Raw genomic sequence first — 26,559 nt, 5'->3', positions numbered from 1 at the left:
AGCCACAGGAGTTATTGCTGTGCTTTCTCTTCCATCTTACATGATGGGCAGGCAAACTGACCTGCCATCAGTATAGTGCAATTTGTTGCTGCTGTTGGTTTACAGCAAATTACTACTGCCCTAAAGCAAAAGGAGAAGCAAGGAGGCACATTTTCCTTTGAGGTTACTCCAGGGGGGATAGCAGCTTATGCACTATCTTTTTTTGATCAACAACTATCTTTGAAAATAAATCTGCTCAAGAGTCCCAGGAGGTTTGATACAGCCCCTCAATCACTCACAGTTCTCGAGGGATCCTACTGCAGCACATCCAATCCTCTCACTCCCTTTTCTCTGCCAGCGAAGACCAGCCACAGCTGGGGTTAAAGCAGACAACAAGATGGGGAAAGAATATGGACTGGAAGTAACGATAATCCAGCACAAATATAGTAACGATAATACAGCACAAAAACAGGCTGTGTGATAAGTGGATCAAGAGCAGCCCCGCAGAGAAAGAGTTGGGGGTGCTGGTGGATGAAAAACTGAACATGAGCCAGCAGTGCATGCTTGCAGCCCAGAAAGCCAGTCGCATCCTGGACTGCATCAAGAGAAGCATGGCCAGCAGGTTGAGGGAGGTGATTCTCCCCCTTTGCTCTGGTGAGACCCTACCTGAAGTACTGAGTTCAGATCTGGGGCCCCCAGCATAAAAGACACGGACCTGCTTAAGCAGGTCCTGAGGAGGCCACAAAGATGCTCAGGGGGCTGGAGCCCCTCCCTTGTGAGGACAGGCTGAGAGAGTTGGGGTTGTTCATCCTGGAGAAGAGAAGGCTCCGGGGAGACCTTAGAGCGGCCTTGCAGTGCTGAAAGGGGGCTACAGGAAAGGTGGGGAGGGACTCTTGATGAAGGAGGGTAGGTGTAGGACAAGGGAGAATGGTTTCAAACTGAAAGAGGGGAGATTTAGATCAGATGTAAGGAAGTTCTTCACTGTGAAGTGGTGAGAAGCTCCACACTAACATAAGGAAAAACTTTTTCACTGTGAGGGTGACAGAGCACTGGAACAGGCTGCCCAGAGAGGTTGTGGAGTCTCTGGAGACATTCAAAACCTGCCTGGATGTGGTCCTGTGTGATCTACTGTAGGTGGTCCTGCTTTGGCGGGTGGGTTGGACTAGATTTTTGAGGTCCCTGTCAACCCCTAACATTCTGTGATTCTGTGAGACTGGCACAGGCTGCCCAGAGAAGCTGTGGCTGCCCCCTCCCTGGCAGTGTTCAAGGACAGGCTGGATGGGGCTTGGAGCAACCTGGTCTGGTGGAAGGTGTCCCTGCCCATGGCAGCAGGGTTGGAACGAGATGATCTTTAAGGTCGCTTCCAACCCAAACCGTTCTGTGATTCTATAATGAAAATAGTAATGTAACACAGCATCATTAGTGATAGAGGCTGAAAGAGCAGCAGTGTTGTAGAGATCAAAGCACTGGGGAACTGTTCTTTGTACTATTAATATCTCTCATGGTTTTAAAGTGGAGAAGAAACGTAAAAGCAAACTGTATACTGTTTTCCCTCAGGCCACCACCATTAGAGGCACTTGATAAGCCTTGCAAACTCCTACAGAAGGACAGCAGACCACTGGAGTATAGAATATAACATTCACTATCTAAAAAGCTAACATGACAGATACAAGGCAAGGCAAGTATTCAATTTGGGCTATCATGAAAAGAAAGAAAAAGAAGAAAAGAATATTTTGTGACAGTTCACCAAGGAAATGGCTGTGCTGTATCTGGAAGCGTAGCCCCGAGCCAAGAGAGTGTCTGTATTGTGTGCCTGTATGGAGGTATGTGAGGCAGTCCTTATCAGGAGCAGTCTTGGAAAACAGATGTTCCCAACATTTTTCTCATGTTTTTGCTTTCTTTCCTCCTTATTCTTGATGAATAACTCTTAAGGCATTTGTCTTTTTTTTCTAGCCAAACCAAAAAGAAACTGCATCACTCTTTCTACTTTACTGCTGTCCACTGTTAGATCAGACACCCGGAAGGGCAACATGAAGTATGTACACATGACCGAGCTTTGACTATCCTCTGCTTGTAATTAAGCAACTAGCACATTTACTCTCATAGGGCTGGACTGTAGCTCTTGCTAACCCATGAAGAAAAGAGAATTTCCTTGCCTGTATATGGAATCAACAGAATTTTTAAAGAGTATTTCGTGAAAAGGAATTAAAGAGGGAACATGGATGATATAGGGCAAAGAGTCAGGTCGCTTGGTTTGTTTTACTCATACAGCCCTTATTTCACTTACTGTCTTTCCATACTTTCTCTATTTCCCTGTCTGTCTCATCTAGCTACACTGCAAACTCTTTGGAGCTGGAACTGTCTCTTCCATAACTCAGCAGGGGCTCCAGAAGAAGGGGGGTTTGATCTTGGTTGTATCCATGGGTAACATCATAGCACAAATAATAATTTTAGAAGCAGGATTACCGAGCAAAATACTTGCCAAAGACGGTGGATATTGTAACAGCAATACACTGCCTGCTTGACAGAGGCTGAATAAAAATGTACCCTTAAATTAAAAGCAAATGAATTGGTCTAATATATTTCCAACAAAATAATTCTCTGTCGGAAAATATCAGTGAAATGGAGCTTTACTTATTTTTATTTCCTATTAAACGTTGCTCATTAAAATTTCTTATTAAAAATTCAACTGGTTTATCAAAATTGAATATTTATTTTGACATTAAAGTTTAAATTAAAATATTCTGTATTTTTATTCACATTATTTCATGATATGTCAGTAGTAGAAAATGTAACACTATATCCTACATAAGGATATTGAAAACAGTTCCTTCTCTATTATACTGATAAAGAAATCAGCAAAGTCTCTGATGATGCTTTTGTTCTTAGCAAATCCTCCCATACACTGCATTTCTTCAACCAGACTATGACATCAAAATAATTTAAAAAAAAAGACAATTTAAACCTAAACTTTTGAGTTTGAAATCCACATTTGTTTTTGAAGCTGCTATTTAGAATTTTCCTTTTGTAGGAAAGTTATTTGTTCCATTTCTGAACAAAATTGAACTTCAAGATGTCCACATTTCCCAAATAGAAATTCTATATTCTGTTCAGCTCTGTTTAAAAATTCAGCATGTTATGCAGTGCTCAGAATAGTGCTATTTAGAATTGTGCTATTTGTGGAATATTTGACAATTATTAACTAAGTATCATTTCAACCTACCTTATAACTTCAGTTCAAATTCCACTTGATAGTGTTTATGTGCTAGCTGAAGTGTTTTTCATGTGTTACAATGACATCTTCAGATGTCTTGCACTATCTTACAGCTTTCAAATGAGGCAGCTCAAACGGGACCCTTTTTAGTGGCAATTTCATGAAAATCATCTAAAGAAAAAGGTTATTTAGAAGTAAATGGAAGGGGGGAGAGTAAGAAAAGTAAATGAGGCAATACATTTCCAGCTAGGTTAAATGTCAGATTAGAATTCAAAGAAGCCGTAATGGTAGACAACTGTTGTCAGATTCAAATGACTGAGAAATGATGCTATATAAGCTGCCATATTTGGTCATTTCAAAAGCTGAATGGGACAGATTCTCAGTGGATGGAAAACTTTAAAAGCCCTGCAAGATGTCAAATGGAAGTTGACAATTTATACCAGAGGAAGATCTGACTCATGTTATATTACTTACAGTGCTGGATATATATTATATAACATATATACACAAACATACATAATGTATTACCTATATGACCTTCCCTTAGTGCTAAAAGATGGTGTTATCCTTACACTATCAAAAATCCTTGTAGCATTTTTTTCAACTAAGTGGTATAGTTCTGAAATATCCCCTGTGCAAATAAAATCTAGACTGTATATTTGTCTCAAAGTATGCATGTATCTGTGCTTGTCTTAGCATGCAAAGGGACACACCCTGCTGTACAAAATACCTGCTCTAGCTATTAAATGTTCTTTACTTGCCTTTTTCTTTTGGCAGGCAGAGAGATTCTGGTATTGCAGGATCATCCCCTGAGCAGTGGCATGTAAAAACATTATATAACAAATTGCCAGATTGGTGGTGGAACAGCACAGACTTCGCATTTGCCTTCCTCCCCGTAGTGCTTTGACTTTTAGGAACAACTATGCACATTTCCCTGTCGGTCTCTAGCAAAATACATGAATATTTTTTTCTTTACCTTCCCCACTCCTTTGTGAATGATGGAGTAGTAAGCACATTTTTAAATACAGCTTTGCAGACAGTGAGATACAGCTCCACTCCGTGCAAGACAAATTGAAGCTCATTTATGAAAGTACATCTAAAAATGCCAAGGGAGTAGACTTATCAAAGAGATGACATCAAGTTGTCACTCATTCTTCGTACATGCACCTGTGATTGAGAAAAGTGTTTTCTTTAATATAACTTGATATTTGAAGAGAATATGACAGAACGAAGTCCCATCCCTTCATCATTTACATCATGCCTTAGGGGTACAAAGTTGATCTAAGACATTTTGATTTATGCCTATTAGTGAAGCTGTACCCACAGATGATCAAAAGGCTCATTCTGCTTCCTATAAAATAGTCAATATCACAGTTAGGGAAACCTATTAGGTATAATTAAATTACAGCTATAAATGACATAAACCTGACATATTTTATGATAAATAGCATTTGATACACCAGCCTTTTTAAAGAGTTCATCCCATCCACCCTCCTTCTAAAGACAGGTCCTAAACTACAAGGTATGAAAAATGAACAGAAAAAAAAGGAAGCTACCTTGCTTAGAGACTTATAGCTAATCTATCAACCTCTTGTACTTTCCCGTTTGACATTGTACAAGCTGTATCATGAAAGGACAAGTATAATGAAAGTACCTTTTGTCTTTATTTCAATCATATGTATCCTTTGCAAATTAAGATGTCAGAGAGATGTGTGGAAAGGGAAACCAGAGAAATACACTGCCACTGGAATCTAGGAGAGCTCAGTGTGTAATTTACAAAAAGTCAGTGGGCTTTTTGTATGCAAGCAAAAAGCTTCGAATGGGGCTGAGGCAAGAAAAGAAAGACAGCACGTTGCAAGAAATGTATTTCTCATATTTGACATGCAGAAGACAGAACATACATCTAACCATATGCAATGAACTCAGTGGCAAACATTAAGGGTTAAGAGTCAGATATATGCCCAAATGTGCATATTAACCAGGAACAGAGCAAAACCAGTTCTAACACCCTGAGTGTGACTGTTCGGAAATATTTGGTTATCTTTAAAATTGTAATAAAAGGTAAATAGGCTGCTGATACTCCAAGCAAAAAAAAAAAAAAAAAAAAAAAAAAAAAAAAAGACGGGATTAATACATTGTTTCAATTTGTTTCAGGAGCAAAGATGTGGTAATTATTTCCACATGGAGAAAATCGCAGTTAACTAGTGACAGGAGGAAAGGGAACAAACATGAGAACTGCAATTCTGTTTGACCTACGCTCAGTCTAGTTTATTGTACTCTCTGGACGATGCAAGCACCACATCCTTGGGCTAGGTGTAAGAAGCTTCCAGAAAAATAAAAACCTAAAATTGAGCTAAATCCTATTACTGAAGGAGTTCATGCTATCCTCAGACTTGGTAGGTAGTTCGCTGTAAATACACATAAACCTATTGATTAATCCTTCCTCCTTAGGACCTTTCCACTTCTCAAAGCCTGTGAAAAGCTTATTGAAGGACAGGCTGTAGTGTATTGAGCCAGCTGCCTGTCATGCTGTAAGTATCATTTCCAATACCGTTTTCTTCCAGCAGCTGGTATTCTCCTGTTAGCTCTCATTTCATTCTTTAGGCTGAAACTTTTCTGGGCATAAAATCACCTTTTTGTTCTTCAATGAGTAGGAGAAGAGAAGTGAAGGAAAGCAACTGTGCACATGACCTGTTAAGGGGTGCCCATCCCTAGTAAGTAGACTTGCCAGATCAGCGACAGAAGTATACCTAAGTGAAGAAGGGAAACCCAGAAGTCATACACAGGCATGGCGTGAGAAAAAGTGACCCGAGAGAGGAAGCATATAGCCAGCTTGGAATGTCTTGGTAAAAAAGAGCATTTTGCAGTGTGGCCAGGCATTTGGTAACCATCTGAAACAAGCTACTCCACTCGGGTCTCGGTTCAGCAAGGAATTTTGGTGAACATCTAACTGTAATTGTTTTGACTTCAGTGAAAATGCTCAACTGTTCAACATTAAACACTTGCTTAATTTCCTGAATGGATTGAGTCCTACACACCTAAACATACAGATATAACAAATATAAGTTCAGGGGGGGGCATTATGCCATTTTGACACAGATGTTCATAAGCCACTGAATGTATCAAAGTCAATGGCACTAAAAGAAGGTCAAATTTGGCCCTGTTTCTACATTTATACATCCCTGCTGCATTATGTCTTTTCCCTTCCTTCATTTTTGCATTCCACTGTCTCACTTCACTACAAACTGTATGAGACAGAGCCTCCTTAGGGATCAGCTAGAGATTTAAAATTCACATCACTTTTACTCTTAAGCCTGTCAGATGATCAGATAGCCGAGAAAGTGCTAATAGCTTATGCTCTAGTGAAATATGTTTTCCTGTACATGATTACCTTTGTATTTTGTTCCCCTTATCCCTGATTGTCAGCATTTTAATTAAAAGTAGAGGTGTGAGAACATGGGAAAACCTGTCTACATAACAAGGCTGACTTTGATTTAAGTTAGTGTACTAAGTTTGTAAATTCAGAACCCAATTTTCTGCTGCTATCATCTGTTCAGAGTGGTACCATGGAGCTCAACGCTGAGCAATTCAGCCTGCTTTCTGAGGCACCTGTATCTCCCCAAACAGGGTAGAGGGAGTGTAGATAGCAAGTAACCCTTGATGAAACTTTCCAAATCTGACTAAAAATTTATGCCCCTACTACAACACTGGGAGACCATGGGATGTTCACTCAGCTATACCTGCTCCTCATCTCCTCCACAGCCAGTTTACTGGTGCTTAAAGGCTCTGTTTCATCAGCTTTATGGCTGGATTTAAGAGATTAATATCCACAACTTTTGTCTTCCAGGGAATACTGGTCAGTAGACAACACAATAGGTAACTTGCCTAATTTCTCAGCTACTGTAGTTCACAGGTTTCTGTATTTTAGTTTAAATGAATCCAGTGGCTGGTAAGGAGCACATTTCCATTCATTCAGCCACCTCTGCCATGGGGCTGCAACTTCCAGAGGAAAATCAAGAACAAGTGCAGACAGTAACCTCTCCAACGAGCACGACTTGAATCTCTGCACCTTGTAAGACCCTTCACCAAAGAAAACGGAGTGTTAACATGCGGATATACACTGCCCTCTACTGCAGGGAAAAACACTACTGCAGAAGGATGGGAAAGGCAACAAGGGCAGTAACCTTTTAGTCTGCCACTGCGATATTTGCTAGTTTATTTACCAACTTCTGTGGTTCGTTACACAAGGCTTCATTACAAAAAATCCCCAATAACCTAATTTATCAAGAGCCCTGGCTTTGACAGGGTTGGCCTGTTCAAAGCTACATTTAAGCACAATCATGTTCCAGTATTAGATCTCCTCCATATTCCCTGTGAAGCCCAACTGGTAGGAGCCACAGTTCTTTACTGGATTCAGCTTTGTGTAACTCGCTCACAATGAGTGAGTTACACAAGATGGAGACGAAAATTTTGCTCCTTTTTAGAAGCAGACAATTTCTAGTGAAGCCTGTAAAACAGAAATTGTGAAAGAAAGAGAAATCCTTATGTTTCTCGCTGTTATACAGTACTTGGGATCGTTATTTTATTTTTCTCAGGGTTATCATGATCAAAAAAGTATCTTTTTGATGTTGAAACAAAACATTAGTGTTCTATCACAAGGAAGAAACATACTAATTTATCATAAATCAGTGAAAAGATTAGAATTTTTTTTAACAGGTGGAAACATGCTGTGAGGCAACCATGACAGACCAGTATCTGATTGTTGAGGTGAGACAATGATTTGACAGAAAAAAGTACAAGATGAAAGGAAGTAAAACAATATGATAAAGATGAAAAATTATACAGAAAAAATACCATGAGGAAAGAACTGAGCATGAAGTAATAGCATTAGGACACAACAAAATATGATGTGATGGAAAAGAATTAGCCTGATATGGTTCACGATGCTGCCACATAGGAAAAAGCGTTATGATGATATATTGCAGCAACAAAAGACAATGTTGGATTATACAGAATATAACACATAAATGGACAAAGCAGAATGATGCTGCCTTACACTGGAAAGACAAAGTGTTCTGATATTTATATTTTAATGATCTCATTCTAATTCTATGGAGGTGAAGTCAATAGCAGTGTTCACATGGACACTTGTTAACTTAATTGAAGACAATAATTTGATATAAATAACCTAAAGGTCTCATCAAAGACAGCGATAGGCAGCAGAAATTCTCTGCAAGCACTAAAGCCCTGCTCCCAGTGCTGTATGGTGGCACTCTCAGTGGTGGCAAGATTGATGCATGACTAGGATTTGGGATCATGAGGGAGAGCAGCACCTGACCCCCGCCTGTGTGAGCAAAGACAGGATGTGCATGTAAGTCTGCTTTATTTCACTGTAATATACCACACTGTTGGGTCCTTAATAGTAAAGTCCAGTATGTCCACTGTGTTTATATATTGCCATATTTAAACCAAGGTAAAATCACTGAAGTTTAGACAAATCTCAAATTCAGATTGTCTGTGTGACTTTTAGGATGCTGTGTGTTCTTTCTCTGGCAGGAAAGTAGGTTGCTGATATTCCTGGTTCATCTTTGCTCACAGAGGTAAAATTGGAGGCCTTGAGACTCCTGCTGGCAGAACAAGCTCTCAATTTCTCACTGTCGAAATTCAATCTGATTTCTATCTTTTTCACTAAAAAGCTGTCAACAGAAAATAAGCAATTCCCTTCAAAGAGTTATTAGTTTCTGAGGTATATACAATCATCTGGTAGATGAAGAAAAACCTCAAAGTAATTTAAATTGTTTTTTCATTTTAATTTTTATTTTCTAGGAAACTAAGCAAAAATATTAATGCAGGGCATAACTATAACCCACCCCAAAAGAAAATAATCAAAAAGAGAGAGGCTGATTCACTGTTAGATCACTAATAACTTCTTTTCTTACTATGGCCCTGGGCCTGATTTTCTCCTCCTTATGCTGGTGTAACTCTCTTGACCTGTTTATCTTTCACCTACTGTGGTGGAAGCAGGAAGACAGCACTTATTTACAATGAATAACATACAACTGAAATCAGAAGCTTTGTTTGCAGTATAGGATAATATAAGATCTATCAGTAGCCAATGGGACTACCTTGATATGCCAACAATACAACTTCACTCTTCATAGGTAGAACAGCAGCTTTCAAATTCAGAGAATGTATAAAGTGGATTTAAGGTATGTGTTAGCATTTGAAAGTCACATTTCAAATACTGATTTATGTTTTATTTATAAAGAAATATAAAAAAATACATTATCATACAATCTATTTCAAGCATTTAAAATCTCAAAAGGATGGTGGGTTTTTTTCACTGTAGTTTTTACACTACTCAGTTTCTCAAGGAAATTTTAAAATTCGACAACATGTAGTTTGAAGTTAAATTCACACTTTCTGTGAAATCTCCTTCATCTTTCTCAAACCTTTAAGAATAACATCTGAACTGTCTACTTTTCCCTCCTTTTTGTCAGATACTTGAGGAATAAAAGGTTGTTCAGATTAGGATTCTATGGTAATTTACGATTTTGTCTTTGTTAAATGAATTTATTTATAGCTTTTTTTTCCACTTGAGCACTACTAGTGGAGCTGAACAAGCAGGTAGTTTAGAGATCTCTTTTCTTCCCCATCAAGGCAGCTGTGCTAAGTCCTAGCTTGCTAGTCAGTAGACTGGCCTCTGAATTATGGTCCAGTTCAGCTTTATTTCTCTTGGCCAAAGAAGTTACTATTTCTCTGTCCACCTCGTCCTTATTCTGGAGATTACTTTCCCCAGAGCAACAGTGGCAAACAGGGGGTGCATCTGCTTTTTTGACACGGCATAATATTAACATAACAAACTGAAACTGATGGTGGGTTGAGTTAATATGCCAGGCTGCAAACTGTGGCAGCTGAGCCTTTACTACAGCTCCCATTCTGCTGGCTTTGCCGCGGGGTTGATAACCTCCTTACAGGGACAGAGAGCCCAGGCTTAGACGCTGACCCTAAAGCCAAAAGGAAGTATGAAACTGAGCCCTGATCTTTACAAGTTGCCTATTTATTGTTTTCTCACAGATCTTTGTTCTTGCTCATTTTTTGGTTCATCTTGGATTCCTGATAAGAACTTTAATCATAGTTCTTCCTTCCAGAGCTTTCACCGTTCAGAATTATCTAGATAGCCTAACTAACTTCAATTTCATTGTTTTTGTTTGCAACATAAAGGATGAATGAAAGAAAATGTTAGCGTTCCAGCTAAATATAAATGTACAGCCACAGTAGTGAGCATGAAATCCTTAAGAAAATCTGCAACAAGAATCCCAAAGTGCTACAGGGTATTCCCCTGTACAGGCACTGGATCACACAATCTATGAGGAGAGCAGCCTATATATACTAAAAAAATCCCAAACCAAAATGGCAGGTGAATGAATAAATGAAATAAATGGAAAACATAGAGGAAACATGACACTTGATGAGAGGATAAGAAAAGGCAAGCACATGACAGACTTATAGCTCGTTCACAGTAGCTTCCTTAATGGGAGTTGCTTAGGTGCTTTAGTGCAGAACATTGTCTAAGGGGAAACATGGAAGAGAAGACAGAACAAGTAAAGATCTGAGTATTAAACTCAGTGCCTTCTCCCATGGACTGTATTTGATGCTTGTAATGCACTGGGGATATTTGCTGTGCAGTATTTAATGGCACTTAAAATCATGCTTTCTCCCCATGGTGTGTTGAGGAAGTGCCCACTGTATAATAGAAAACCTGTAGGAGAAGTAGATTTAGCCACAGCTGCTAATGGTTTTCCTTTGCTTTCCCTGAGATTCTTTATTCATCCAAATATATTGCTTTCTACCTGAAAAATATTTATCAGACTGGAAAGACACACTAGGAAGCTTCTTCCCAGGAGGGATTAGTTGACCACAAATCTTATAACCTTCAGAAAAAAATTTAAATCTCAGTATTTTACCTTGCTTTTTTATAAGGGAAAAGAAGAGCTGAGGAAGGAAGCAGAAATCCTTGACATTTATCTCACAAATGTTTAAGACATTTCCTGATGAAGGTTATAACTACAAAGATAAATAAACTGAAATTCTACATACAGAAAAGTTTAAGAAAATTCATATATTTCAGTGAATTCCACTTGAAAAAGAGAATAGGTCCTGTGTTAAGATTCAGGACAAGAATATATGAGATCTGAATATAGGTTTATGTTCTGTCCCAGAATGTGTGCGTGGCTTCAAGCAAATCCCTTTGAACCACATTTCAAGGATGCTTCCATACACAAGGAAATAGATAGAGATGAGAGTACTTCATGTAGGAAACTGACATCTTCACACATTTGAAAATCCCGCTTGGCACCGCAGCAGCCATTCCCCTCTTTAAGTCTCCAACTGTCTATAGAAAATCCAGCCCTTAATCTCTCTTCACCTTAGTAAAATAGGAAGAACAGCATCTTTTTTTTTCTGTCTTGTTTATTTAATTTGCAGCTTAAAGCAGGCCTTCTCATACTAAATACAGTTATGTCCTCCAGCCTTCTCCATAAACAGCAGTGAATAATCACCTGCATATCCAGGGCTATAGTCAAAATATTCCAACATCCTGAGGCTGCAATACAAAAGCAGAAGTCTCATGAGAAGAGAATGAGCGATGTAAATGGAGAAGCAACTCCAGTTTGTGCTCTCATGGAAAGAAAGCGCTTTGGTTCCTGATGCCACCAGAAAGCTGAAGCGCAGAAAGGAGTGAGAGTGTATGCCTTTGTGTGTATAAGGACGGAGTGGTGGAAGGAGAGATAAATCACTTTTTTTTTTTTTAAGCTTCAGAAGAAATTTGATTCAGTTTTTTACTGAAATAAAAGTATACTGAGGAAAATCCTGCAGAAAATCCATGCAAGGATGATAAAACAGGCAATAATTGTCCCTGCTAACACATGGCTTTCTTTTTGTACCTGACAGTTGTATATAACTGCGGATGGGTCAGCATCACGGGGGAGAAGGGAAGGCAGTGAAGCCTTCTAGCCAGCCTAAATGATGTGACCCAGGGGCCTGTGATGGGCTGGCTGATGACAGTGATGGCAGGGGAGCAAAAGTCCCCTTAACACCAACCAGCAGTCCACTCCCACACACAACACAGCACAGCAACACACACTCGTGGGACCAACAAGCTTCTGCGTGTCTCAGAGCTGTAAGAAAACCTGAGTCCAGAAGAAAGAAAACATTCTTAACCTGATAGGCCTGAAAATGCATAGAAAAGGGTATAGAGGATAAAATGTTACAGTAAACAAACTTAAAAATATGAAGAAAAACTCTGAAAGAAAGGAAAAGGAAGATCTAAATCTTGCCCTAGTACAAAGCCTTAGCAGTTGGGAATGTTGAACAGCTGCACTTATAAATATCCTGCTCAGTTCTAGATATCTGAAAAGCAAAATTTTCCTTCCCTCATGACACAAAGCACCACAGTGAATATTTTTTTCTGTGATTTTTTTTTTTTGTACTTGATTGCTGCAGCTGTTCTCAATCCTTTATAGTCTTATGGTGCCGAGTAGTAAGTATCGCATAATCTAGCTGTATTTCCCACATGCTGGGACTGCCATCTTCTTATTACATTGTCTGGTCAGCCAAAGCTCCACAATAAATTTCTTTACTTTTGAATATAGTTGGCTCTCTGCTTCTTTAAACCCTCCAGAGATTGCTTAAAAAATGTTTTTATGGTATCCTCACGGGCTTGATGAATACTATAACAAGCCAGTGCTTCTATTCTCATAGCAACAAGTGAGGCTGAGGTGTACTAATACCCTTTCATAATTTACAGGCCAAGAATCATAGAATGCATTGGGCTGGGAGGGACCCCCAAAGGTCATCTAGTCCAACCCCCCTGCAGTGAGCAGGGATATCTTTAGCTGGGTCATGTTGCCCAGAGCACCATCAAGCCTGATCTTGAATGTCTCCAGGGATGGGGCCTCCACCACCTCTCTGGGCAAACTATTGCGGTGCTTTACCACCCTTATGGTAAAGAACTTCTTCCTAATATCCAATCCAAATCTACCTGTTTCTAGTTTAAAGCCATTGCCCCTCGTCCTATCATTATGTGCCCTTGTAAACAGTCCCTCCCTACCTTTCCTGTAGCCCCCTTTCAGCACTGCAAGGACGCTGTAAGGTCTCCCCGGAGCCTTCTCTTCTCCAGGCTGAACAACCCCAACTCTCTCAGCCTGTCCTCACAGGGGAGGGGCTCCAGCCTCCTGATCATTTTTGTGGCCCTCCTCTGGACCCGCCCGAGTAGGTCCATGTCCTTCTTGTATTGAGGTGGGGTCTGACCAGAGAGTTGAGGGGGAGAATCACCTCTCTTGACCTTCTGGCCACACTTCTCTTGATACAGCCCAGGATGCAACTGACCTTCTGGGCTGCAAGCGCACACTGTTGGCTCATATTCAGTTTTTCATCCACCAGCACCCCCAAGTCCTTCTCTGCAGGGCTGCTCTCAATCCACTCATCACCCAGCTTATATTGATTGAGAGGATTGCCCTGACCCCGATGCAGGACCTTGCACTTGGCCTTGTTGAACCTCATGAGATTCACATGGGCCCACATCTTTAGCTTGTCCAGGTCCCTTTGGGTGGCATCCCGTCCCTCAGGTGTGTCGACTGCACCACTCAGCTTGCTGTCATCTGCAAACTTGCTGAGGGTGCACTCAATCCCACTGTCTATATAATTGATGAAGATATTAAACAGCACAGACCCCTGAGGGACACCACTCGTCACTGGTCTCCATCTGGACATTGAGATATTGACCACTAGCCTCTGGATGTGACCGTACAGCCAATTTCTTATCCTCTGAACAGTCCACCCATCGAACCGGTATCTCTCCAACTTAGAGAGAAGGATGTTGTGGGGGCCATGTCAAAGGCCTTGCAGAAGTCCAGATAGATATATACATAGCTCTTCCCTTATCCACTGATGTAGTCACTGAGAACCTCAGCATAGACAGAAATGGACAGCTGGTCTACATGATAAGGGTGAATATTCCTGAGGCCTGAACTGGTACAATGAGAGCCACTTCTGGTCTCAAAGCCACTAAATTGGGTTACTCTGGGACTTCCAAATCAAGACAGGCTTGTGCATGGGATCAGAGGAACCTGAGGCTTGCAACTGTCTTTTCCTGACTACATTGACACATCTTAATCAACCTTTTCAAGGTCAGCCAAGAACCTATGGCAGGAAATCCTCCTAGAAATTAAGCTTCTTGTTTCCCAGGGAAATCCTCAGGGAGTTACAAAAATACAAACAAATACAAAAGATACTTTCATTTCCATGCAAATATTTTCCATTCTCTTTCTTACTTCTCAATTCCTTCTGATATGCTACTGCACATTACAATTAATGCGAAACTTGTGCCATCATTTAACATACTGCTAGCTGCCTGGGTCTCTGTATTAAATTGCATCGTCCCAGTCCTTGTCATTTCTCCTGTCATTCTGCTTTCATCTATTTGGGAAAAAAAAAAGACATCCTTACTTTCACAGATAAAAAAAACCTGGGTATTTCTGCAAATTAAATAACAACTGTAGCCAGTTAGTTATTTTGATTAGCTTAGAAATAACATAGGTGGCCACAATCAAACAGAAAACAAGGCAGAACTCTGCAGAACAGAAGCCAAATGAAGAAACAGTGGCATATTAAATGAAGAGAGAATGTCACTCAAAGTACATTATGCATACTATTTAAAATAGTTAAAAAGACTTTCTTAGAAAACTTTAGAAAGAATTGATTGGTGAGATACGTAATGCATGCATACGTATGTAATGGATGCAAAGTATTAAATTTATTGTTATTAATTTACCTAAACCCTCTTAATTCTTTACTAACTGATGATTATTTTTCAGGACTTTCTGAAAATATATGTAGCCTGAACAACAACAACAAAACATTGATTAATAAAAGTCCCAGCTGCAGCATTTTTAAATAGGACATGAATGAATGAAGTCCACTTTTACACTCCAGAGCACACACTATACAGCTGGTGTTGCAAAGCAAAAAACATTCCCATTCAACTGTACTTCAAAAAACAGAACAGTTCCAAACCTTATCAGGGTTTGTGTTTGTAAAACACACAGCAGCAACCACTGTCAGAAACTACTAGCTACTTAAATGGACTGAAACTTTCAGTTTTTTCTGAAACTAGTACTGCAACTTTTAGCCTTTTCTGGCTTACAATTATACAGAATTTATTTGGGAGAGACACAGATTGCTCAAGAAAGTTTCCATATTCAGATTTCAGTCTAGTTATGGGAATAGGCATTTATTAATGGGTGTTTATGCACTGTTTAGGAATAATCCAGTCATGTAGAAAAAATTGTAGCCCACAGATGGACAACGGACTGCAGTACCTCTTAAGCATGATTACTTTTATCACCAGTGTTCATGCTTGGGACAGTTCAGAAATAGGATTTATGTTGATGTTTTGAGCCAAGATAGTTTGTGACTAAGAAACCAATATTTTTAGGAAGCTAAACATAGCTTGGTTTTAATCAGGCTGTCCCATATAACCGTTTCTAAAGAAAAGTAAGATATAGCACTGGGTAACTGTTAGATGAGCACACAAATTATGGAAAAACCGTACTCAATCTATAGATATCAGCAAGTAACTGTCCAATTCTGAGGACCCACAATTTGTGATCTCCCAGGGGTTTGATCCATGTCTAACACAATTCAACGTATTCCTTCACACCTTGGTGTAAAGGAAGACAAAGTACACTGCATATTGTGGGTGATGCTAAGCTAAGCACTTTGGATGACAGGATCAGAATTCCTAATGATTTTGACCCTACTAAATTGGAGAGACAGTCTCAAATCAGTAAGATGAAATTCAGTATAGACAAGTACAAAGTATCCTACTGAGGAAGGCAAAATGAACTTGTAATTACAAAACTGGGTATTAAGTGACTGAGTCTAGTACAGGCCATGAACTGTTTCTGGCTCACCGAAGTAACATTTTGGGTTAAAAAAAAGAAGACAAATGTAAATCAGGGATGTAATTATGAGACATTCCTAACAGAACACCAGTGAGGTAAAATTGCATTTTATAGGCTGTAGAACTCTTAATCTAGAATAGCTGGTCTTCACACTAGGAGACATGCAATCAAATTAGAAATTCCAGACGACAGCAAAAAATGTACTACGAACTTAAAAAACATTACTTATCATGAAAGGCTAAAATAATTTGATTTGTCTGAACCAGAAAAGAGAAGATGGAGGGGCACATGATAAATGTCTTCACAAATGCCGTTATTATAAAGGAGACGATCAGTTGCTCTCTATGTAAACTGAACCTTAGACATCAAGATATAGGTTTACTTTTCAGCACAGAAAATTTAAGTTAGACATTAGAAGAGCTATGGTTATTGTTAAGAGCTGTTAGGCATTGAAATAAGTTATCTAGAGAGTCCAGAAAATCCCCTTCACAGGAAGTTTTTAAGAACAAACTAAGGAAATATTCATTAGTGATGGTCTAGATTTACCAGCTTTTTCATTAGATTGGGAGACAGAATGAGAACTATCAAATGACTTCCAGTTCTGAATTTCTACAGCTTGTTCACAGATTAGAATTCTGTGATATTTCAAAAGACTAGAACAATTTGTAATAGACAATTTATGCTAATATTGTAAAGAAACCAAATCAACAGGATCAGCATCATTGTATTACTTAGCCACAGGTCTGGCCCTTTTCCCACCTATACGCTTTTTTTTTTTTAAAGATACCAAATTCCTTTCATGTACTTTATAATGATAAATCTATAGAAGACATTGGCATTACCACTAACGTAAAATTGATGTAAGTGAAAAAAACCCTGAGATCCACTCTGCAGAAACAGGCACTGTAGATACTCATTCTAAATTCACAAACCTCTCAATCTTATCTTAAAAAGTACGCCCAGCTTTCTATTAATGTGTGAATAGCTTAGAAATAGTGCTGTTGATCACAAACAAAAAAAATATAATCCAATTCTCTACAAGCAGAACGGGAGGTATTTCTTAATCAAGACAATTGAAAATACTCCAACTTGGGAACAGAAAGTACAGAAAAGGTTAGCACATGTCTGCCTTCACTTTTTTTGGGCCTTCTTACAGTTATATATGCTGCCTCAATAATTTCAATGATTCTGTTGTACTTAATGGTAAACACTTCAACAACTTTGTGTGACAAAGACACAAAATGGAATTTCATCTCCATTGTAGCTTATGACAATATTCCTAACAACTTCACAAAGTTTCACTAACAATCTTCTACATTCGAGGGTCCAGACTGCAAATTTGCATTTTTGACCATGCTTTGATGTAAACATATTATATGATTTGTCTGAGTAAAGAAAAATCAACCACCTAGCAACTTCTGTCAACAGTATGCTGTGCAATTTATTTTAGATTGCCTAGAAGTGACAACCCATATAAAGCATATCAAACAGAAAGCTCTTACTTACCTCAAATGACAAAATACAAGTAGTTCGCTTAGATGGGGCCAAGGTGCTCCACATTGACCTGTCACACCGATTCTTTTCTTTCAATAGTGCTGCTAAGATATGCTACCATTTCATTTGTCATTTTGCAAGCCTCAGAAAAGTCAATGGAGACCCTAAATACAAGTGTTTTAGCAAATACCTAAATTTATTTACAAGCCAGAATACGAGGGGGAAAAAGTTGCAAAGACTTACTAGCTAGGAGTTAATAAAGTCAGCCAGCCATGCATAGTTGCAAGTAATTGAGACTCAATCCAACAATGACTGAAAAAGTTTTTCATCTGTTTACATGGCATACAGGAAAGAAATGAAGAGGATGATTCTGAAAAGGTTTCTATATTCGTCCAGTATGACACAAATTGGCTCTCTGAAGTTTGCAGGTTATTGATAAGATGAATACAAGCAAAGAAATAAAATGTAGTGATTCTAATTGTTTTTGAAGTCCTTCATAAACAGTACAGCTGAATAAAAGATGGATGCTACCAATTATGTTTTCCTGTATTGGAAAAGACATATAACCCAAACTATATGGAGAGAAATATAAATTTGTTAAAAATTGGTAGCTATGTTTCCCAGTGATCTAGATCCAGGATATTCTCAGATATATCTACTGAAACATCCACTGTTTTAAAAGGAAAATAAAATGAATTCTCTCTGAATATGACAGACATTAATATTAATTTGCAATGTTACTACTTGACAAAAAATATGCTTCATAATCTCTGTGACCTTTCCTTACTAACATTAGTATTCTTGATAAAGTCTAAATACTAGCTGCTACGTATAAATACTGTGATATTTCTTCACTGTTATGATAGACAGCTTCCCAACTGAGCATCCAGAGGTGAACAGGTTGGTATATGTTTCATGCATAAGATTGTGTCTAGAAAATTTAAGAACTCCACAGGAGATCTGAAAGAAAGAATAAAGATTAAATGTTATATTGTCTTGTCTGTCTTTCTTCTTTTACAAAAACTCAGAACCTGGTATCAAGAATGACTTATTTCCTGCAGACCCATTAAATATGAAATCATGAATATTCAAAAAAACTTCCTAAACAAAGAAAGAAAACTATCACCATCATGGCAACTGAGATGCAAGGGAAGGCAATGGTAAATAAATTGTGAAATTGCACATTCTTTGTGATCACTAAAAAAAAAATATTACTGAACAGTAGTAGATCTGGATTAAAAAAAGGAGGCGAACTAAGAGCTTATGTGACTCTAGACTGTCATAGACAAATGCAATCACATCTTTTAATAATATCACATAGTCAAACAACAGCAGCAGCAGATTGAGAAGGCTATGTAATACCCTAGAAGAGGCTCTGCAAAAACGATGTTGGAACGTCAGCGGCTAAGGTAGGTTCTCAACGTACATCAGTTATGTCTGACTGCATCACAGGGCTAATTCATGCATACACCAGACAAAAAATATTGCATGTATTGTGGTATATTAGTATTAAGGAAGAAACATTCAGGTACTCATGTAAGAACATTCATTAAACCTGTGTTAACTCTGTCTTTATAGATTTAAACAGATACAGCATCCCATCCAAAATATTGAGTTCAGTAGGCACAAAGAAAGTTCACCAACAGGGCACAGGGAGAACACGAAAATACAACAGAAAATATTCCAAAACCTAGTGCAAAAGCAAATTCACAAAGAGGAAATAAATAAAATGCAAAAAAAGACCTATTGATACTGTAGAGGAAAAATATGATAATGGCAAATGCCCTGCATATGAGGTCATAAGCAGTAATCGTAGCAAGAAAAAATCATGTCAAAGGTTGGAGATGAAAAAAAACAAAACACAAAGGCATCATATCAAGTAAGTAGGCAGTGACTCAGGGAATGAGATTTTGCGTGTCCAAGATCAAGGCAGCACAAAAATAAATAAATGGTTTATTAAGCTCTGGCTAGCATAAGATTCAAGGGCAGAAACAGAAACAACCAGAAAAGTAAATGCCAATGAGAAAGCAGAGCATTAGAGAGTCATCAGTAGAGCATCATCGCTGTATAGGGGAAGGTATCTCAGTAAGGCACCCCGGTAATTACTCCACATAATCCACCCTGTGACTATAATCACTCAAGCTTCACAATATTCAGGAGGAAGTGGGAGTGTCCCACATGTTTTTGTTGTGAGGGTTGTCAATTACATATATATCCTGTGGGGATAACTGGATGTTAAGCATTTCACTGTGAGACAAACCCTGTACGGCAATGAGGGTTTTTCCAGGTTGAAATGCATCAGATATGCAAAAAATCTCATCCACAGTGATTCCCTAGGCAACACAGCCTGCAGCCTTAGATGTTGGCAACACTAGGGGAGCTTGGTGTGCTGACTCTAAGAGAGATAACACGGAGGGTGGAATGGAGCGGAGACAACACAGCCAGGCTCTGCAATATCACTGCTGAGATGGGACCTTGATGATGCTACGGAACTGAGAAGCTGCATAGTTGGTAGCCTAGGCCAACAGTCTGTCATCTTTTTGACAAACTCATCTCCTGAAGCAAATTTGGTTTATCATAGTCTCATTATAATACCAGAACACACCTCCATCCCAAAAGCAACCCACCTCCCATGTATGACCATCCCTCACTGACCAGTGCTCTGAATTCTTCTATTCTGTACCTTTAAAAGCAAAGCAAGGAAATGCTACACCAATTATAACGAAGATATGTATGAGTAGAGTCACTCAAGCTCTACCTGAAAAGTAAAAAACAGTATAAAAATAGCTTAAGAGAGAAGGATGTTAAGGAAGACACCACCAATGACAAGCCACAGACCATCTTAGACTTTTGGGATCAGTCAACTCTTCCCTCCTATAGGGGACACCTTTGGGTAAGACTTGAACACTTGGTTACACCAAGTGATCCTCGTGAAATTTAGAAGTTTCTATTGAGTTGCTTTTATAACTCAGTGTGTTTTATAGACAGGATCTATTATTCTTATTTGAAATTTGAATGTGATTTACAGTGAATTTATCACCAGCAATCCAAAGATCTTGTGTATCTGTTGCTGCTCCAATAAACTGCACTATTACCAATCTAGCCATGTGAGCTCTTTTGAATGCCACCACACTCCTACATGTGGCCATTCTAGTTTCATTGAGTGTCACTAGACTGATACTGGATGCGACTGGACTCATAAAGCTGAACTGGGCATCACTTAGAAGCTAAGTCCAGCTGCCCCCAGCCCCTCTGATATCTGAGGACAAGCTGGAATACAAGGGGGTTTATTTTCTGTCCAATTCCTTTGCTGTTTAATCCAACAACCTGGAAATAAATAAAACAATTCAGCCATACAACATCTGTCTTACAGAACACCAATTACATTAAAACAAACACACACACACACAATAGTGGGAGCAGTAAAGAAAATGAGAAAAAATACCCAACCACCCCATCATTTCTGAACAAATATCAAGGCAGTCATTGAAAACACTAGGCAAGCTGTGAATTTGCAAAGGTCCAAGTAGTTGAAATAAAGTACTAAGCTAATTACCAAATACCTCTGCAGAAACCTGTTTAACTTAACAAAACCTTTAAAGATGGATACTATCTGGATTAGGAAGACAGTAACTTCTCCACACACCAACAGAGACACAGCTTTTCTGTGGCAAGTAGTAAAAGACTATCAGTTCTTGATAGTGTTCTCCTGTATGGAAGGCTTCAGGATGGAGTAGACACCTCTACGTAGGCAGTAACAGGTCCTCAACACAACCTTCTATGTTTGTAAAAATGAGTCAAGAAAATAAACAAGGAGCTAAATAAGATTAAGACAAAATTGTAGGAAAACACAGTGTAATTCATAGCTTTGCAAGGGCTATATATCTTTCCCTAAACAAAGAACAAGAATTGATGGACCATACTAAAGAAATCTAGTCAGTTTAAAGACTATTCAGATTCATAAACCATATGCAAAACATTCTTTCCACTGTCTTACTTCCTTGTCTTCAGGCCATTTTCTGGTCAAAAATTCAGTATAAATATGATTATTGTTCACTTTACACAGATTCAACTTATTGAACTACAAACTGAAGACAGAGCAACAGTACATGGAATACCAGAAAAAGAAAGGCTGCAGTAGTTATTTTTCATTATTTAATGTATTTCCAATGGCCCAATGGATTTGCATGGGAAATCGTCAATCTGCATGCTAAGGCTGCAGAACCTTTGAAGCAGAAAATGATGTAATTGCCAGTGCCCTGAGTGCATTCCTCCACTTTCCCTTCCTGGGGGTTTGTCTGCCTGGGCTCAAGGTCAGCTTCAATAGTGCAGCTGTGTGGTCTGGAAAAGCTATTTGAAAAGTCTCAACTCACTCAGGAACTGCTTTTAAGCTCAGTCTCATCCTCGGTCACTGCCTGAGCTGCTCTGCACCCATGTCCATCCCTAGGCCTGTACCCCATTGATCCTGACCCTGACACACAGATTGTACATATTGGTTTGACCTCAGACCTCTCTCTCCTCTACAGGCTTGTCTGACAATCTCGACTCTTGACTGAACCAGATCACTGTCACTGGACCTGCTCTGGTCTACTTGCTCAGGCACTGTGGGGCTGCCCCCATGGTAGTGAGACCCCTGCCCCTGTCTGCCCTGCTGTCACACTCAGCTCCCAGCTTGCCTTCCCACACAGAGCAGTGCCTGCCCTTCTGCTTGCTGGTAACAGCCTCCAGGAAAATATTTTTATGAAAACACTGCTAAGGACTCCCAAAACCTCCAGATTATGCTAGTGAAATCTTAAGTATTAAGTATAGAAATACACATGTCCAGAAAGGAATCGATTTCTATTTGGCTGCCTGGTTATCCTGAGCAGAATAGCACTGTGAGATCATGAACATAACAGAAATCTTGGGAAGCATCATCCAAGTCAATTATATGCCAGGTTCAAGACAGGGCTTGGAAAGAATTCAGGAATCCAGACAAAGATTTACATGTGCTGTGATCCATCATCCTGTTCAAACTGCCAAGCACTGCAAGAGTAGCTCCACCTGCCACTTGACAACATCAGAATCACTGTGATTACTGGACATATAAATGGCTTCGAATAAACAGGTAGAAAAATCATGGTCCTGCTTTCACATAGCCAAATACAAAGCCTCTCTCAGGAACACAGTGATCTAGAACAAAATTTTGTATCCAGAAGGCTAGGCACACTGGACTAAGATTAATATTTGAGGTCTGGGGGATGGATGTGATACTTGTGAAAAAATGCAAGCCAAGCAACAGAAAGAAACAAATAGCTTTTGTAGCACCAGGACCAGACTGAAACAGGAGCAGGTTTTTTCTTACAACAAACCATATATAAAATGCCTGATTCTTATAGACAAGTCAGACTTCTATAAAGTAGATGAACTGGCAGACGTGATTGTAATGACAGTCACAGGCAAAACAATACAGCATGTCAGTAGTTTGTGGGCAGAACTGGGTTTCCTTGCAGTGAGTACCTGCAATTTTCCTGTGAATGAAAATTGAGATTCATCATATTATCATCACTTCCATAATCAGCCAGTCAAAAGCAAAGCTGAACCAGTATTATAATTTCAAAGCTTCTAATAAAGAGATGTGCTAAAAACCTTACCATAGGCTAGAACAAATCATTCTTAAGTGGTGAGACAGTCCCATAGAAAGTCCAGTAAATATTCTGATGTTGAGAATTACATGTACGATGGTGCCTGTAGTGTTACTAGAACTTCTGATAGTTGAAGGGTAATGCACTAAAAGGAGGAAAACACATGTTAACACCAAATTCTACTACGAAAAACTAAAGACAACTAAAACCCAGTCTTGATAACATGTCTTGATCAAACTTATTACTGCATATTATTGATCAAATATTTACACAGTGCTGTGGTGGATTAACATCAACTTTCCCCAAACCACAGACACATTCACTCAATAGCAACACAGAAGCAGCCAATGGTTGAGTGCTCCTAAGTCCTCTGAGAGAAAAGAAACAGGCATCTAAGTTCTGAAGCTCTTTTCTGGTTGTGAAACCGATACTTTCCCACAGTCCCACAATAGGACTGATAAATCCTTTGCTCACTCTCAGACGTTGTCTGTTGGGTGACAATAAGCAGCTGCATACTGTCCTTTGGTAGCTTACCTTTCCTTAGACAAATATATTAGATTCCATTAAGAGGTGCCTAACTTTTCCTATAATCACCGAGATGCACCAAGGTGCTTCACTCAGGAATTCGGGATTTCACTGTGGGAGTCAAATGCCTAAAAGTTAGATGTTTCACACTGAGCACTTTACTAGATTTGTTAGTATTTGGAGACTGCATACATGTGTGACTGTAGAGAGGTAGGCGTAAAGTACCTTAAAACGAAATAATTAAAGGAGACACTGAAATGCACAAAGATAAAGATAAAGCCAACAGGACTATGAGAGATAATAGCTATCTGCAGTAATAAACATTAAGCGAGAACAATTCGTGATTTGTGATAACATTTAATGTGAGCATATAAATCAGATGAAAAGAGTACAGTTGAAAGATGGAAGCCACACACACAGCTAGACAAAAATAAAGAAAATATAAAGAGCCTTTTGTTATCTTCACCTTGTAATCGAGATAATGCTTGTCTTAGAGTGTCTCCTGCACTTAGCTGCAAGGCTGTAACAAAGACACAGTAACACCTAAATTTATGGATATACCTCCTTAGCATAGGTCTACGTTAGGCACTGCTAAGCCTGTTGCTTGCTGAGTAACACTGAAGACACCACACTTATCTCTGTAGGCCTGGTGCTTTGAAACATGTAGCTGTAAATCTGTACATCAGGTAAGGATGCAAAATTTTTAGGCAAATTGATGTTGTCAAAGGCTGATGTGTAAAGTAATCCATAATTTCAAGGCCTAAGCTGCCGCATCTGCACAGGTGAAAATAAAAAAGGTAAGAATGAAACAGAGATGACATATGACCAACGGTGTCAGGCTTCTTGCTTTAAGACTGCCGTTGCTATTACAGGAGGTGCTGCTAGAAGGCAGTTGGAAGGCAGAAGGTGGCAGTTTTTTTTCTTTCTGTAATGGGTTTGCATGGCAAGGTTTTGGTAGCAGAGGGGTTACAGGGGTGGCTTCTCTACGAAGCTGCTAGAAGTTTCCCCTATGTCCCACACAGCCAACGCCAGCCGGCTGTAACACAGACCCGCCGCTGGCCAAGGCCGAGCCCATCAGCGACAGTGGTTGCGCCTCTGGGATAACGCGTTTAAGAGAGGAAAAAAGTGATTGTGCAGCAGTAATTGCAGCGAGAGAGAAGAGCGAGAATATGTGAGAGAAACATTTCTGCAGACACCAAGGTCAGTGAAGAAGGGGGGGAGGAGATGCTCCAGGCGCCAGAGCAGTGATTCCCCTGTGGCCTGTGGTGAAGACCATGGTGAGGCAGGCTGTCCCCTTGCAGCCCATGGGTGGTGGAGCAGATGACTGTCTGCACCCCGTGGAGGGCCCCACGCCGGAGTAGGTGGATACCTGAAGGAAGCTGTGACCTCGTGGGAAGCCTGCACCGGAGCAGGCTCCTGGCAGGACCTGTGGCCCGTGGAGAGAGAGAAGCCCACGCTGGGCAGGTTTGCTGCTGGTGACCCCATGAGGGGGACCCATACTGGAGCAGACGGTTCCTGAAGGACTGCACCCCATGAAGGAGACCTATGCTGGAGCAGTGTGTGGAGAACTGTAGCCCGTGGGAAGGACTCATGGTGGAGAAGTCATGGAGGACTGTCTCCCATGAGAGGGACCCCACATTGGAGCAGAAGAAGTGTGTGAGGAGTCCTCCCCCTGAGGAGGAAGGAGCAGCAGAAAACAACAGTGTGATGAACTGACCCCAACCCCCATTCCCTGTTTCACCCCTGTGCCGCTGTGGGGGAGGAGGGAGAGAAATTTGGAACAAAGTTAAGCCCGGGAAAGAAGGGGGGGGGTGGGGGGAAGGTGTTTTAAGATTTGGTTTTATTTCTCATTACTCCTCTCTGAGTTGATTGGTAATAAATCACATTTTTTCCGAGTCTGTTTTGCCTGTGATGGTAAACGCTGAGTGATCTCCCTGTCCTTATCTTGACCCACAAGCCTGTTGTTATATTTTTCTCTCCCTTGTCCAGTTGAGGAGGGGGAGAGTGATGGAGCGGCTTTGGTGGGCATCTGGCACCCAGCCAGGATCAAACCACCACACTTCCTCACAGGAATAACATTTAAAAGAAAAAAGAAAAAAAGAAATTGAAAGAGCTAACATACCAGAATTTTAAAGATGACAACATGTTCATACTGGTTGCCTTGAAGCTTCTGACATTGCTTCACACAACATTTTCTAAACCTGTAGAAGTATCTTATAGATGAAACAATTACAAGGGGAGGAAAAACAGAATGAAAACTTTAGCCTGAGATTAGTTATGAATATTTCATGGCTTTACGGGAAGGATATTTCAGTGAGTCTCCATAGCAATCTGCTTTGTATCTGGTATCATTAAATAATTTCAAATTAATGACTTGGCTAATGGAGCAGACATTAAATTTGCACTTAAAACTGGGGTGGAAGGGACTGCAAATCTGCTGGAGGAGTAAAAATGGCAATACCAAACTGGATAAATGCTCCAAAGCAAAGTGCAGTTGTTTAGGGATGAGAACAAACCTCTGCACACAAGCAGGCTAAGAGTCATGCAAGACAGGAACCTGCTAGCTGAGCAGTTCTGTAGAAAATCTAGGGATCATAATCTGAACATGAGTCAAAGAGAACATGCTGTTATGAAAAGCATGCCACAGGAGCATGAGTATAGGCTGCAACATGGAAGTAGTACTCTCCAATTTTTTTAGCAGTGCTAAGACTTTAGCTAGAGTACTGTATTGGGCACTGGATGGCAGTGTGGCAAGAAC

The sequence above is a fragment of the Leptosomus discolor genome, chromosome 8 (assembly GCF_034619465.1).
Source record: "Leptosomus discolor isolate bLepDis1 chromosome 8, bLepDis1.hap2, whole genome shotgun sequence".
NCBI lineage: Eukaryota > Metazoa > Chordata > Aves > Leptosomiformes > Leptosomidae > Leptosomus > Leptosomus discolor.
Note: the sequence above shows the minus strand (reverse complement) of the source record.